We start from the raw sequence: 16,626 nt of genomic DNA on the forward strand, positions 1-16,626 counted from the left end.
GGAGGGCATTAAATCCTCAGATAATTTGTCTGAAGAGAAGAAGAAGAGAGAAATGTTTTCCTGAGCTCCACTGTGTCCAGTAAATGAAGAAGCCTCTCACAGTGAGAACAGGTTGGAAGTTTTCCGACTGACTGGGAGACTGTTTTGGAACTGGGCAGTAAAAATGGATCCTACTGGGTTTGAAAACCGGACCATTAGTTTCCAGCTACTGAAAGTTGGTCTTTATCCAGAGGTTTTTTCTCAGGGACAGAGCTGAGGTACAGACACTGCAGGAGGAGAGAGGGACAGGTGAATCCAGGTGTTGTAGAAACTACTGGATTTGTTGGGTTACCTGTGTTCTTTGTTTCTTCTGTGAAGCACTTTGTAACAGACGTTTAGAAAAGTGCTCTTTAAATAAATGTATTTATTATTGCACAGTTCAGAGACCTTCAGAGTCTGACTGTGACCTGCTGTGTTCCTGCTCCACTCACATCAGTGTTCATTAGCACAGCTGTGGGGGTGACACCGGGTTTTCTGGGGCTGTAGATCAGGTTCAGCCTTGTCCAGGACATTCTACAAGTAGCCAGGAGGAACCTGGGATCAAACCATTGACCCTGGGGATCTTAGACGACTGCTCTACCAACTGAGCGACTGCCGCCCCTTATTGTCTGTTCTAATCATCATGACTGCTGTGCTGTCCCTGGGCTTTTATTGTGACCTGTGTGAATCCCCCTGTTGTCTGCTGGACTGGGACTAGGACTGCTGTCCTCAGGTTTTCTTTAGGTTCTCATTATGCTGTTTTACACTGTTGGCGTGATGGAGTGTGTATAGTGTAACAGGGGACCCTCCCTTTGTTAAGGGGGCTGATCTTAGTTGATTACAGTAGAATCCTCCCCCACTGCCCAGTGACTGCACAGTAACTGTATTAGAATTAATATTTGAGCCTTTGTCTGTTGTTGGTTTTATTGTCTCATTGTTGTATTAGTTGTTTTTAGCTTGGACCTCGAATACTTAATTAATGAATCATTTTATCGAAGCCATATCTCTGTCTTAATGCAGACTCACTGGAGTCATCAGGAGTTTCTGGTTCCTACCTGTGGCTGCAGCTCTGCCTGTTCTTCTGACTGTGAACATTAGTGGATGATGCATGAACACAGCTTCTATCACAGCAGGTGAACGTCTGTGGATCGGTGGAAATGGGACGTGTCAGCTCTTTGTCTCTGTGTCCTGACATGTTAAAGACTAAATGAATAAATTATGTGGAACAAAGCAGAGACAGTGTGATGGACAGTGTGTCCACACAGCTCTTCTCTCTGATCACACGTGATGGATCTTCTCTGTCAGCAGCAGAGTCTGGTTCTTCACATGGATCAACATCTGTATGTGGTTCTTCAGAGAACTCTGATCCTCTGTTGCCTGCAGCTTTGTTCTGTTTCTCTCTATCTCAGTCATCCAGTTTGAGGTTTAGACCTGAATCATCTCACTGTAATAAACTCTGACTTCTTCAGACTCAGAGATAGTAACCATACTATAAATACAAAGTATGAGTACACAGTATTTTGAGTGTAGTGACACTTTGATCTTTACAGTATCTAACTGTGAAGACTGACCCAGCTCTGCTACGTGGATCACAGACCAGGAAGTGTTTCAGTGTTTCTGGGAAGACTGACAGAAATCACCTGTACACACACACACCCAGGAACACACTGTAGTGCACAGGTCATATCTGTCACCTGCATCTTATCTTTGAACCTTAACCTTTATCATAATGGACCAAATGGACCAATCACAGGTCACCAACTGTCCCCTCCCCCACACGCTAAGATGGGAGTCGACGACCTGTCAACCTGTGACTGTTTGTTTGACAGGTAAAGTTTTAGTCTGAGTCATTTCCAGTAACTTAAGTCAGCGACACACAGTTTTAATTTGAGTCATGTTTTAATCTGAGGCTTGTGAGGCTTTAATGATTTGTATAGAAATATTTCTATAGAATATCCTATAGAAATATTCTTTAGATCAAGGGTCAGCAACCTTTAACATCCAAAGAGCCATTTGGACCCGGTTTCCACAGAAAAGAAAATACTGGGAGCCACAAATACTTTTTGACATCTAAAATGAAGATAATGTTTTGTTTTTTTTTTTCCAACCTTTACGTTTTGTATACACAACTTTACACACTTCTCTTGCAAAACATCTGCATACACATTTATTTTACCTGAACCTCTGCAAATCAGAGTTGTACAAAGTCACTGTCATCTTTACGCAGGACTGTAAACTGTCGTCTGGGTTTGTTTTTAACGTAGTTCATGATGGAGAATAGCAGCTCACATACATACGTGGATCCGAAGATCGACAGGACTCCAAATACATATTTCTTTATGTCTATGTAGGTGTCGGGGATGAATTCCATGTTTCAAACACGAGTTTGTCTCTCTCAGTATCACTCTATTTGTGATTCTGTATTAAATTAAATACTTATAATTTATTTTCCCAAGTCATGTGGAGCCGCAGTATAAGAATAAAAGAGCCGCAGGTTGCTGACCCCTGGCATAGACTATGAGTATAATTCATATAAGTCCATTTCCAAACTTTGGAAGTGCAACAAATGGACAGAAAAGATTTGAACATGCAAAACAACTTCACTAGCAGAGTATGAAACAAGGAGCTCAGAGTTGAAATGAAGACTGTTTAGTTCCTCAGTTGTGATTGATGTGGTTTTCCTTGTATTTGTACTAAATACAAATGATAGCAGACAATAAAACACATATAAAGTGATAACATCACAAACCTAACGTAACCAGTACACAGAAATTATACGGACAGAACAATGTTACTGTCACACAGTAACACAGCTTCTACCCTTTACAAAGAACAGCGACATTTCCAATGGGATTGCCAGCTTCATGCTGCATTAGTGCACACAGACCATCTCCTGTCATAGACACAACGTAAAAGCCTGGTAATGATAAACCTGCAGAGTGCTCTTATTGTGAAGGACCCACAAGCTATTTCCAAATGACACAGGTAACAATTTTTCCACTTCCTATAGTGCATTCAACACACAGGAAAACACCACCTGGTCACTAATAACCCTAATAGAAAGGCATAAAACATATTAAAGACCATATTAAGTCGCATAGTGAGGGAATGGCCTCCATCATTCTACTATTATTAATAATAACTATTATTACTACAACTGTATCAACATAAAACAATTCCAGGCAGATACAACAGGTAACACTTACTTATTCAAGCACCAATCACATCCAATAGGATGCTCCGCTCAGCTCACACTGAACACACACATCGTTACCTGGATGACGTCACTCCCAATCTGCCAACAGCACATTAGCAGCACAATGATAACCTGCACAAACGTATAGAGACCCAGAGGGGAGCATGGGAACACTACACTATGAACTTTGGTGAAGCACAAATCTCCTTTTTGACACAGACAGAATAGAAGCTGCAGAGGGAAGAGGTTCAGATCAGATTTTCAGTGATTACTCTTCGAACTAGGATCTTCAGTCTGAGGAAGCTACTTGGATGAGTCGTGAAACTTTTCTGATTTAACAGTTTATATTCTGCTTCTTCATTGTTCAGCACATTCTCTGGATTTTAAACACGTCCCCTGGTCAACAGCAGGTTTTCTACAGTTCACTCTTTCGGTCAGTAGTGGAACATGGACACAGGAGTCTGTCTCTCATTGTGAAAATCTGCTCCTGTCTCCTCCTTCCTACCTGGCCTGAGTCATTCCAGTAAACAGCTCACCTGTGTCAGAGTCCTTTCTCTGCAGCTGTGGAGCGGAGAGTCGTCTTCTTATGTGTTAAGCTGTGAGTTTGTTTGTTTGATTCTTTCTCTATGATTCTGTTAATTGATCTAATGAAGACTAAACTTCACTAATCAGAGGTTTTACTACGGTTTAAAGAAGAAGAGCCTCAGATTGTCCAGACTGACACTGTTGTTTCTCTGTAAACTTTAGATTTTGGAAAGTAATTAATTACATTTACTCCAGTAGAGTATTTTATACTTGGTGGAGGAATGTATTTTTACTGCACTACACTGATTTTACTGATGAAGATTTGCAATAAAAACCAAAGAATCAGTTTGTGAAATATGATCCAGTTTTACACTGAAACATTTTACTACCAGCTCCACCTCAACTACTGACAAGATGAAAGTACTACTTCCATATTACTGTGTAACATGATCTAATCAATCTAATAATGACAGGAGGAGGATTTGAGGTTTAGATAGAAAATATATCAAATGATGTTAATGTTATGACTCATTGAAAAACTGCAGGAACTTCCAAAAGTACTTCAAGTACTCTGTGATGGTGGCTGTTAAAATAGCAATACTGCAGTTTAGAAATCCTCCGTTACTCGTGGAACTCTCAGAATCTGACTCGAGGTTTATTCTGCAGTTCTCGTCTTATTCTGGTTTAGATTGATTCCAGATGTCCCAACATGGGAACATCATTTTTATTTCAGCTTCTTTTTACATCCATGTTGACGTGTGTTTTAAAATGGAACTTCAGTCCAACTTAGAGTGCAGTACTTGTAGTTTAAACAGTAGTGAGTATTTCCACAGTGAGGCATTAATAGTTTTCCTTCAGTTGTTAGAAACTCTGATGTCAGTGAATGATTGTTGTTGTCATGTTGTTCACTTTGAGCTGAACTAGCTTCAGTCCAGTTGTTGTCTGAAATAATCAGATGTAATTTGTTGGATCAACTCATTTTCTGTAGACGGACAGATTGTGTCTGATCAAATCAGGGGATCTCAGTCCTTCTGTGTGTCAGTGAGGGTAAACGCTGGTCCATCATCCTGTGTGTGCTGAGCTGCAGCTTCATGCCTCCATCTAGTGGACTGATAGTAGAAGTAGAGCAGCTGACAGCAGCTTCCTCTGCCTCCCACTGCTGTCTGACTGCATTCAGCTGACACTGATATGAAAGTGTGATCTGAGGTGAATTCTGTTCTCTCTCTATCTTTGTTGCTTTTTAAAATTTTATTATTTACTCCATCTCGTCTCTTGAAGACACTTCAAAAAGCAGTAGTGTTATTTCCACAGCAACAGATTTGTAGTTTTTAAGTTCAGGTTTACTGAGTAACGTTGTTGTTGTTGTTGTTGTTGTTCAGCACTCTGTTTCACACTGACACTAACACATTGATACTGGGAGCTGCCCAGTACAACCAGTCTGATCCAATCAGACACTGAGCAGCTGGAATGACTTGATATGATGTGACATGCTGAACCATATCTGTCTCTTTTAAAGTGACCTCTGATTTGTTTCACAGATGGAGAGGTCTGTGCAGGAGCAGCTACTGCACATGTTGGAGGATTTGGGAGAAGAGGAAGTAAAAAAATTCCAGTGGCATCTGCAGAATGCGAAGTTACCAGATGGTTTCCACAACATCAAAAAGTCCAAACTGGAGAAAGCAGACAGACTGGAAACAGTGAATGTGATGTTCCAGATGTACAGTGATAAAGTTCTGGAGGTGGTGAAGTTGATTTTACAGAAAATGAAGCGTAATAAAGGTCAGTCACAGGTAGGTAAGATATGAAACAACTGGAACTTTATGTAGACAGGGTTAGGTTTAGGCAGGCTCCGTTCGATTTTAACACATAAACATGTATTTAACGCTCAGGATCCATTAGTTTTACCTTGGTAAACCTTCTGGATGTTATTTCTTTTGAAGACATGCAGGTACCCTGAATTTATAGAAGATGGAATAAAATGTATAGAAGATGGATAAGAAAACAGAAAAACATCCATCAGCCTGTGTTGTTTTCTTAGAGCTCGTCAATAAGGCAGAAACTTGTAGAAGGAAATCAGCTAAAGGCCGATCACAGCTCCTGTTGTCTCCATGTCTTCTTCTTCTTTCAGCTGCTGCCTTTAGGACACTGTCTCCTGGTCTGTTCTCTGTATCTTCCTCTGTCCCACCAGGCTCTCTCATGTCCTTCACCATCATCATAAGCTTCCTCCTTGACCTTTCTCTCCTCCTCCTGTGTGACAGCTCTATCCTCCCCCTCCCTCCTCTGAACATGAACTAACCATCTCTCACTTTGTCTGTGAACCGTTCTACCTGATCTGTTCCTCTGATATACTCAACTCAGCCACTGTCTCCAGTCCAGACAACTTAGATTAAACATTATTATGGATTTTACAGGAAACCAGTGGAGAAATATGATCTCTTTAACTAATTCCAGTCAGAACTCTGGCTGCAGCATTTTGGATTAACTGGAGGCTCTTTAATGAGTTATTGGGACAAACTATTAATAATGAATTACAATAGTCCAGTCTGGAAGTAACAAATGCATGAACTAGTTTTTCAGCATCACTTTGGGACAGGATGCTCCTAATTTTAACAATGTTTCTCAGAGGAAGAAGCCACAAACACACAGAGCAGCTCCTTCTGGCCTTCTCTATACTTCTTCATTAACATCCTCAAAGCAAGCTTTACGTCTGTGGCGCTCTTTCTTTGCATGAAACCATATCGCTGCTCACTGATTGTTATCTCTCCTCTCAGCCTAGCTTCCTCTACTCTTTCCCACAGCTTCAAGCTGTAGCTGATCAACGTTATACCTCTATAGTTGCTGAAGCTCTGTGCATCTCCCTCCTAAAAATTGGAACCATTTCTCCACTTATCTGACACTTTCCACAATGTTGTTAAATAATCAAATTAACCACTCTGCTGCTATCTCACCTAAACATATTTATGTCTCCACTGATATGTCATCTGGACCAGCTGGACTTTTCTGTTCTTCATCCTCTTCACAGCTTTCCTGACTTCATCCATACGAATGTCCCTCACTTCCTGATTCACTGCCTCACTAATTGTGTCCTTTCATTCATCAGTTTCTGATCCACATATCTGTGTTGTTACAGGATTTTTCACACGACTGCCCCATTATCCAGGCTTCCCAGCACTAAGGGAGCACTGCCTGTGCAGGCTCAGTGGCTGGGTTCATGTTGTTTCCATGTGATGTCTCTGTAGAACCAAAGTGTAGTTCATTTACAGATGAGATGCCACCAGTCATTTCTTTTGTAGTCTTTGTAGTACTAATAGTTTTTTTTTAATAATCAGTAATTTGAAACAATTAAACTTGCATTAGCAAGCATAACGTTTGCCAAATTATTATAGATTGGTAGTAAATCATCTTAACAGAACTTTGATTGAATAGTGAGACAGAAATTTAAAGGTGGAGAAGGAAATCACTGTGACAGTTTCCGTTGTGACTAGGCCTCTAATTCTACATCTTATTATCTGCTCTTTGTTCATCCAGACACTACTGACATTTCAGATGTCAGGTCTAAACTCAAGTCTTATCTGAAGAAGAAGTTCCAGTGTGTGTTTGAGGGGATCGCTAAAGCAGGAAACCCAACCCTTCTGAACCAGATCTACACAGAGCTCTACATCACAGAGGGAGGGACTGGAGAGGTCAATGATGAACATGAGGTCAGACAGATTGAAACAGCATCCAGGAAACCAGACAGACCAGAAACAACCATCAGACATGAAGACCTCTTTAAACCTGTACCTGGAAGAGAGGAACCAATCAGAACAGTGATGACAAAGGGAGTGGCTGGCATTGGGAAAACAGTCTTAACACAGAAGTTCACTCTGGACTGGGCTGAAGACAGAACCAACCAGGACATACAGTTCACATTTCCATTGACCTTCAGAGAGCTGAATGTGCTGAAAGAGAAAAAGTTCAGCTTGGTGGAACTTGTTCATCACTTCTTTACTGAAACCAAAGAAGCAGGAATCTGCAGGTTTGAAGAGTTCCAGGTTGTGTTCATCTTGGACGGTCTGGATGAGTGTCGACTTCCTCTGGACTTCCACAACAATCAGGTCCTGACTGATGTTACAGAGTCCACCTCAGTGGATGTGCTGCTGACAAACCTGATCAGGGGGAACCTGCTTCCCTCTGCTCACCTCTGGATAACCACACGACCTGCAGCAGCCAATAAGATCCCTCCTGAGTGTGTTGACATGGTGACAGAGGTCAGAGGGTTCACTGACCCACAGAAGGAGGAGTACTTCAGGAAGAGGTTCAGAGATGAGGAGCAGGCCAGAAGAATCATCTCCCACATCAAGACATCACGAAGCCTCCACATCATGTGTCACATCCCAGTCTTCTGCTGGATCACTGCTACAGTTCTGGAGGATGTGTTGAAAACCAGAGAGGGAGGAGAGCTCCCCAAGACCCTGACTGAGATGTACATCCACTTCCTGGTGGTTCAGACCAAACTGAAGAACACAAAGTATGATGGAGGAGCTGAGACAGATCCACACTGGAGTCCAGAGAGCAGGGAGATGATCGAGTCTCTGGGAAAACTGGCTTTGGAGCAGCTGCAGAAAGGAAACCTGATCTTCTATGAATCTGACCTGACAGAGTGTGGCATCGATATCAGAGCAGCCTCAGTGTACTCAGGAGTGTTCACACAGATCTTTAAAGAGGAGAGAGGACTGTACCAGGACAAGGTGTTCTGCTTCGTCCATCTGAGTGTTCAGGAGTTTCTGGCTGCTCTTCATGTCCATCTGACCTTCATCAACTCTGGAGTCAATTTGCTGATAGATGAACAAACATCATCCTGGTGGTGGTGGATGTTACAGTTACTAAAGAAACGTGACCCAACATATTTCTACCAGAGTGCTGTGGACGAGGCCTTACAGAGTCCAAATGGACACCTGGACTTGTTTCTCCGCTTCCTCCTTGGTCTTTCACTCCAGACCAATCAGACTCTCCTACGAGGTCTGTTGACCCAGACAGGAAGTAGATCACAGACCAATCGGGAAACAGTCCAGTACATCAAGAAGAAGATTGGTGAGAATCTGTCTGCTGAGAAAAGCATCAACCTGTTCCACTGTCTGAATGAACTGAATGATGGTTCTCTAGTGGAGGAGATCCAACAGTACCTGAGATCAGGAAGTCTCTCCACAGGTAAACTGTCTCCTGCTCAGTGGTCAGCTCTGGTCTTCATCTTACTGTCATCAGAAGAAGATCTGGATGTGTTTGACCTGAAGAAATACTCTGCTTCAGAGGAGGCTCTTCTGAGGATGCTGCCGGTGGTCAAAGCCTCCAACAAAGCTCTGTAGGAGAACATAGAACATTTCCAGATTCTATTTATTTTTTACTTTAATCAGAAAATTTTAATCTTGGTTTCTTTTGTTTTGCTGATTTCTCCTCAGACTGAGTGGCTGTAACCTCTCAAAGAGAAGCTGTGAAGCTCTGTCCTCAGTTCTCAGCTCCCAGTCCTCTAGTCTGAGAGAACTGGACCTGAGTAACAATGACCTGCAGGATGCAGGAATGAAGCTGCTGTCTGTTGGAATGGGAAGTCTACATTGTAAACTGGAATCTCTCAGGTCATTTTCCAGTTCTCTTTAAAGTGTTAGGCAGCAAGGTTTATTAGTATTTAACATTTTGAACTCACTATTGTTCCCATTTCTTGTTCATTTACAGGCTAAATGGTTGTACCTTGTCTGAAAGAACCTGTGAAGCTCTGTCCTCAGTTCTCAGCTCCCAGTCCTCTAGTCTGAGAGAACTGGACCTGAGTAACAATGACCTGCAGGATGCAGGAATGAAGCTGCTGTCTGCTGGACTAAAGAGACAACACTGTATACTGGAAACTCTCAGGTCAAGATTAAGAAAGCACTTTTTTTGGTACATTAATTTGATATATTGACAAAAGAGCCTATATTTAACGTAGTTATATTGACATGCTGATACAGTTTCTTTATTAAAGCTTCAGAGTTACCTAAATTTTAGTTACCTCTATTAAAGCTGTATTTTAATTGTGAATATTCTCTCATTCCTGTCAGTGTCAGTTTTTTATTCACTTATGCCAAAGCTGCAGCTCAGAGGAACATTTGTTGTATTTTAGTGTGTAGCTGATTTTTCTGAAATTGCTGGAACATAACTCCCATTCTTAAGTCTCCAGGAAATGAATGTAAGTCAATGTATTGTCCTCTGAAGTAACTGCAGCATATGTCTGCAGACTGTCAGGTTGTCTGATCACAGAGGAAGGCTGTGCTTCTTTGGCCTCAGCTCTGAGCTCCAACCCCTCCCATCTGAGAGAGCTGGACCTGAGCTACAATCATCCAGGAGACTCAGGAGTCAATCTGCTGTCTGCTGGACTGGAGGATCCACTCTGGAGACTGGACACTCTCAGGTATGGACAGATGGACAGACAACAGCAGCTCTCCCACTGTTTCTCTGTCTCTCTGACTAACTGAGGAACTCTGCTTCATGTTTCATGGTGGATATGAGTGAAGGTGGATGAAGCTGATTCTGACTTTGTCTCTTCCTCCAGGTTGGACCATAGTGGACTGCAGAGACTGAAACCTGGTCTGAGGAAGTGTGAGTGTGTTTGAAGTTTGATCCATGAGAGCACAGCTGCACATGTTCCACTAGATTCGGACATTTTCTTGACTGAAGTACAAAGATGAATTTCTCCAGAGTTTCCTTCAGGATTTAGCCTCTGGTTTTTGTCTGTGTGTCTGGAAAGATGTTAGAATTCAATCGATCCATTTCAAATCCACAAACACAACAAAGTGAACACAGTGATTCAACCAAACACATGTTCTGAACAGTGGAGCCAACACAAAGCGAACTTAGTTTCTTCTGCCTCTTTTGACTCTCACTGATATTACAGAAGAGTTGTGTTGCCTTCAGGTGCTGCTGGTAAACTGGTACTTCACAGCTTGGACTGATAGAAGTTTGTTGAAGTAGCTTCAGTTTTCTTCTCTGGATGTGTTTTAATAAATCAGTGTTGACAAAGCTACAAGTCAGAAACACAACACAGCAGAATTGATGTAGAACAGTTAAGTAAAGTGAGTGGAGGTGGAGTTACCTTCCAGTTCCTCCCTGAATGGGAGACCTGGGGTTTGTTCCATGTGGCCCCCGGTCATTGAAAAGCAGCTTTAAACCAGTTGGTGGAGCCACAGCCCTCTGACTGGATATTCAGGAACACTGAGTTCAGCTTTTTGGAGCTTTTGAACTAAAAATCCAGACTGTTGGGAAACTTTTTGTAGCAGACGACACTTTGAGGTTTGATGTGCAAAGGTGTGAACTTGGTGCTAAATGTGAGCTCTTTGGTGGAGCTAAGAAGAGTTTTAGAAAGCAGATGGTTGAGAGCTTCTTGATGCTGCAGTAGAAGATGATGTTCCAGTTTTCTTAGTGAGACTTTCTTCAGTCCATGTGGTTCTTTATGTGGATCTCCATTAGCTGTCATCCTTGGCTCCACAGCAGAAACAAAGCAGAACATTGCTGACATCTTGACTCTCATGTTCATTAACTGTTGATGTTGTTCTACCTGGATTGTTGAATTTCACTTGAAATGGAGTCAAACATTATTCCCAGGTGAACCTGAAATGTTACTTTGAATGATTTACATTCAGTAATCGTCAGTAAAGTTGTTAATAAATCAACAGATGATAAATTGCAGCTGTATTGTGTCTTGTTCTCTCCATCAGATGCTTGTGAACTGGAACTGGACCCAAACACAGTAAACACACAACTACAACTGTCTGACAACAACAGGAAGGTGAAACATGTGAATAGAAATCAGTCATATCCTGATCATCCAGAGAGGTTTGACTTCTGGTCTCAGCTGCTGTGTAGAAATGGTCTGATTGGTCGCTGTTACTGGGAGGTCGAGTGGAGCGGAAAGGTTTTAATATCAGTGAGTTACAGAAGAATCAGGAGGAAAGGAGACAGTGATGACTGTTGGTTTGGAATGAATGATCAGTCCTGGAGTCTGGACTGTTCTGATCGTGGTTATTCTGTCTGGCACAATCAAATAAAAACCTCCATCTCCTCCTCTTCAGTCTCTAACAGAGTATCAGTGTATGTGGACTGTCCTTCTGGGACTCTGTCCTTCTACAGAGTCTCCTCTGACAAACTGATCCACCTCCACACCTTTAACACCACATTCACTGAACCTCTTTGTCCTGGGTTCTGGATCTGGTCTAGTTCCTCAGTGTCTCTTTGTAGTGTGTAGGTGTTAGAGTCTCTCCTGTGGACAGAAACTCTGCTGACTGAAGGTGCAAAATGGCGCCGCGAATGGCTGCCACTGTGTTTTGGTGCGCTCTTCTTTTTGTGCTTTTGTCTCCTAATCTTGTTTCCTGCCACAGCGCTGGTGGCTCCTACTCCAGGGAAGAGCTCTTGAACATCAGAGCTACTACCCCTGTGGATTTATTTCCAACTTTTCTGACAGGCACACGGAGCTTTCAGGTAAAACGAAGGGAGGTGGAATCTGCTTTTACAACAACGTCTCATAACTGTTCCCCCGACCTAGAGGCCTTCACCATCATCTGCAAACCCGTGAGTTCTCTTCATTGTCGGTGTTTACATCCCAGCGAACGCCGATGCGCGTGAGGCGCAGCGCGCGCTGGCTGACATAATTCTGAATGTGGAACGGACAAACCCGGACGCTTTGGTTATTGTCTTAGGTGACTTTAACAAAGGTAATCTCTCCCACGACCTCCCCAAATTCAAACAGTTTATTAAGTGCCCGACCAGATTAGGCTCAGCAGAGGCTATACTTCTTGCGGCAGCTGAAGAAGTACAACCTCCCAAAGCAGATGTTGACCAACTTCTACACTGTCATCATTGAATCCATCCTCACCTCCTCCATCACAGTCTGGTTTGCTGCAGCCACTGCCAGGGACAAGGCCAGGCTGCAGAGAATCATACGCTCTGCCGAGAAGGGGATTGGGTGCAGCCTTCCATCACTCCGGGACCTGTACGTCTCCAGGACCCAGAGACGTGCATCCAGGACTGCAGCTGATCCCTCTCACCCTGGGCATGCACTGTTTCAGCCTGTCCCCTCTGGCAAGAGACTCCGGTCCATCAGGACCAGGATCTCACACCACAAGAACAGTTTCTTCCCTGCTGCTGTCAGCCTGCTGAACAGTTCCCCAATTCCCCCCAGATAACATCTGCACAACCCACCCCTCCCAACCGATTGCGAATATGCATATTTCTGTTCATATACATATCTCTGTTAATATTTATAGTAATACTTATTTTCACAGCCACAACCATATTTTTCTCATTATTACTATTGCGACTTCTGACTTCTGTATGTCCCTCTTTTCTTTTCTTTTTTTGTTTTTCTTCTATTCTATTCTGTTCTCTTATGTCCGCACCTAACATCAGGACAGATTTCTAGTGCTGTAAAATGCCCTTTATCGCACCTGGCAATAAAATGTTTCTGATTCTGATTCTGATGCTGAAATCAAGGTTGACTCTGTTCACCATGACTCACACTCTGCACTGTGTAGTTAAAGTCAGTGAAAAGTATTTTCATACTCTGTTAGTTATGTCAGTGTTTCACATCTGTACTGTACATTTTTGATCTCTGACCCCTGGGCAAACCTGAGCAAAGGTCATGTTAGAAGAAAGGTGTTTTACTAACTTCACTAAACCTTCGTGGTACGTGTAAGTTTTAATAATACAGTGGAAAGAAAAAGTATGTGATTCTTTTGGAATTTGGATAACTGAGAAACTGACAATTTGATATGCTGTTATGTGTCATTTATGTGTTGAGTGTTGATCATTGTGTTTTAGGTCTTCCTAGGTCTATTTACAGGTGCGTGGTCAATCAGATTCTTTCATCTCATAGTTCAAGTCGTTACTGTTAATTCACTAAACATTTTTCTATACAGTTTACGTTCTGTCATTAATAGATGAGATAGATATTCAAAATATGCTGCATTCTGTCTGTTTCCAATCACAAACACATACATGACCATTGCACTCTTTCTTCAAGGATCTGTCTCAGACTTCATCACTTTAACAGTTTTTGTTAACTGTTTTGTTATTATTTTCGTCTCAGTTCACTGTTGATATTTCTGTTCATTTTATCTGCTTTGTGTGGACCACGAAAACACTGAATATCTGCTTTTGTACTTTTGTCAGATAAATAAAGGTTTAATCAAATTAACTCATCAAATCCCAGGTTTAAGTTTTTATTGCATTTAACCTAAGATCCAAACTTTTTATAACTGTGGTTAGTAAAAACTAAATTGATCAGTTTTAATGCATTTTAATGGATGTTGCAGCTGTTTTCTGCATGGGGTTATTATCTGGGTTTATCATAATATGTTCACATATTTAATGATTTGGGTAACAGGCTGACATGTATTGTATAGGATTAATGTAAATGTATTATTATTACTATTAGAACTGGCCCGATCTTACAATAAACCTAAACCTTGAGGTGAGGGAATATTCTTTTCTTTCTCTTGGACAGTTTTTATGTTTGTACTGCAGGTCACCTTGGTAAATAACAAATTGTTAAACAAGGTGAAATATAATAAATTAAATTACAGGTCTATAATTCTCTTCAATCATTCAATAATTCGAGTTAAACAAGGTGAAATATAATAAATTAAATTACAGGTCTATAATTCTCTTCAATCATTCAATAATTCTAGTTAAACAAGGTGAAATATAATAAATTTAATTACAGGTCTATAATTCTCTTCAATCATTCAATAATTCTAGTTAAACAAGGTGAAACATAACAAATTAAATTACAGGTCTATAATTCTCTTCAATCATTCAATAATTCTAGTTAAACAAGGTGAAATATAATAAATTAAATTACAGGTCTATAATTCTCTTCAATCATTCAATAATTCTAGTTAAACAAGGTGAAACATAATAAATTAAATTACAGGTCTATAATTCTCTTCAATCATTCAATAGTTCTAGTTAAACAAGGTGAAATATAATAAATTAAATTACAGGTCTATAATTCTCTTCAATCATTCAATAGTTCTAGTTAAACAAGGTGAAATATAATAAATTAAATTACAGGTCTATAATTCTCTTCAATCATTCAATAATTCTAGTTAAACAAGGTGAAACATAATAAATTAAATTACAGGTCTATAATTCTCTTCAATCATTCAATAGTTCTAGTTAAACAAGGTGAAATATAATAAATTTAATTACAGGTCTATAATTCTCTTCAATCATTCAATAATTCGAGTTAAACAAGGTGAAATATAATAAATTAAATTACAGGTCTATAATTCTCTTCAATCATTCAATAGTTCTAGTTAAACAAGGTGAAATATAATAAATTTAATTACAGGTCTATAATTCTCTTCAATCATTCAATAATTCGAGTTAAACAAGGTGAAACATAATAAATTAAATTACAGGTCTATAATTCTCTTCAATCATTCAATAGTTCTAGTTAAACAAGGTGAAACATAATAAATTAAATTACAGGTCTATAATTCTCTTCAATCATTCAATAGTTCTAGTTAAACAAGATGAAATATAATAAATTAAATTACAGGTCTATAATTCTCTTCAATCATTCAATAGTTCTAGTTAAACAAGGTGAAATATAATAAATTAAATTACAGGTCTATAATTCTCTTCAATCATTCAATAGTTCTAGTTAAACAAGGTGAAATATAATAAATTTAATTACAGGTCTATAATTCTCTTCAATCATTCAATAATTCGAGTTAAACAAGGTGAAATATAATAAATTTAATTACAGGTCTATAATTCTCTTCAATCATTCAATAGTTCTAGTTAAACAAGGTGAAATATAATAAATTTAATTACAGGTCTATAATTCTCTTCAATCATTCAATAGTTCTAGTTAAACAAGGTGAAATATAATAAATTTAATTACAGGTCTATAATTCTCTTCAATCATTCAATAATTCTAGTTAAACAAGATGAAATATAATAAATTTAATTACAGGTCTATAATTCTCTTCAATCATTCAATAATTCTAGTTAAACAAGATGAAATATAATAAATTAAATTACAGGTCTATAATTCTCTTCAATCATTCAATAATTCTAGTTAAACAAGGTGAAATATAATAAATTTAATTACAGGTCTATAATTCTCTTCAATCATTCAATAGTTCTAGTTAAACAAGGTGAAATATAATAAATTTAATTACAGGTCTATAATTCTCTTCAATCATTCAATAGTTCTAGTTAAACAAGGTGAAATATAATAAATTTAATTACAGGTCTATAATTCTCTTCAATCATTCAATAGTTCTAGTTAAACAAGGTGAAATATAATAAATTAAATTACAGGTCTATAATTCTCTTCAATCATTCAATAGTTCTAGTTAAACAAGGTGAAATATAATAAATTTAATTACAGGTCTATAATTCTCTTCAATCATTCAATAATTCTAGTTAAACAAGGTGAAATATAATAAATTTAATTACAGGTCTATAATTCTCTTCAATCATTCAATAGTTCTAGTTAAACAAGGTGAAATATAATAAATCATATTCTAACAGAATATTTCATGTTACCTGGAACAAAGAGTTAAAGGTAAAAGCCTGTGGACCTGAGTTCAACTAAAGTTACTCTGTTTGTGGTGAAATGAAGAGTTTTAAAGTCGTGTCGAACACTTATTAGACGGAGTCGACGTGGAAAAGGTGAATTAACGACACAGTTTTAACACAATGTGTGTTTTAGTCTTTAAGATCCAGCTGAGCTAACTTTAGCTTTCGACCCAAAACTGAACTCAAAGTTGTGAAAAAGTTGAATTAGTGCTGTAACTATGGACTGTTTGGATATTATATGCAGACCGAATTTCCAAGTGTCTCTGAACGACATTAAAAATAATAAAATGCTG

General features: G+C 39.5%; 1 pseudogene; it reads left to right on the forward strand.

The window, feature by feature from the left end:
- Nucleotides 1-5,277: 5,277 nt before the first annotated feature.
- On the forward strand, nt 5,278-11,987 carry LOC113155160 (annotated as a pseudogene).
- The last annotated feature ends 4,639 nt before the right edge of the window (nt 11,988-16,626 follow it).

The sequence above is a fragment of the Anabas testudineus genome, chromosome 11, assembly GCF_900324465.2.
Source record: "Anabas testudineus chromosome 11, fAnaTes1.2, whole genome shotgun sequence".
NCBI classification, from domain to species: domain Eukaryota; kingdom Metazoa; phylum Chordata; class Actinopteri; order Anabantiformes; family Anabantidae; genus Anabas; species Anabas testudineus.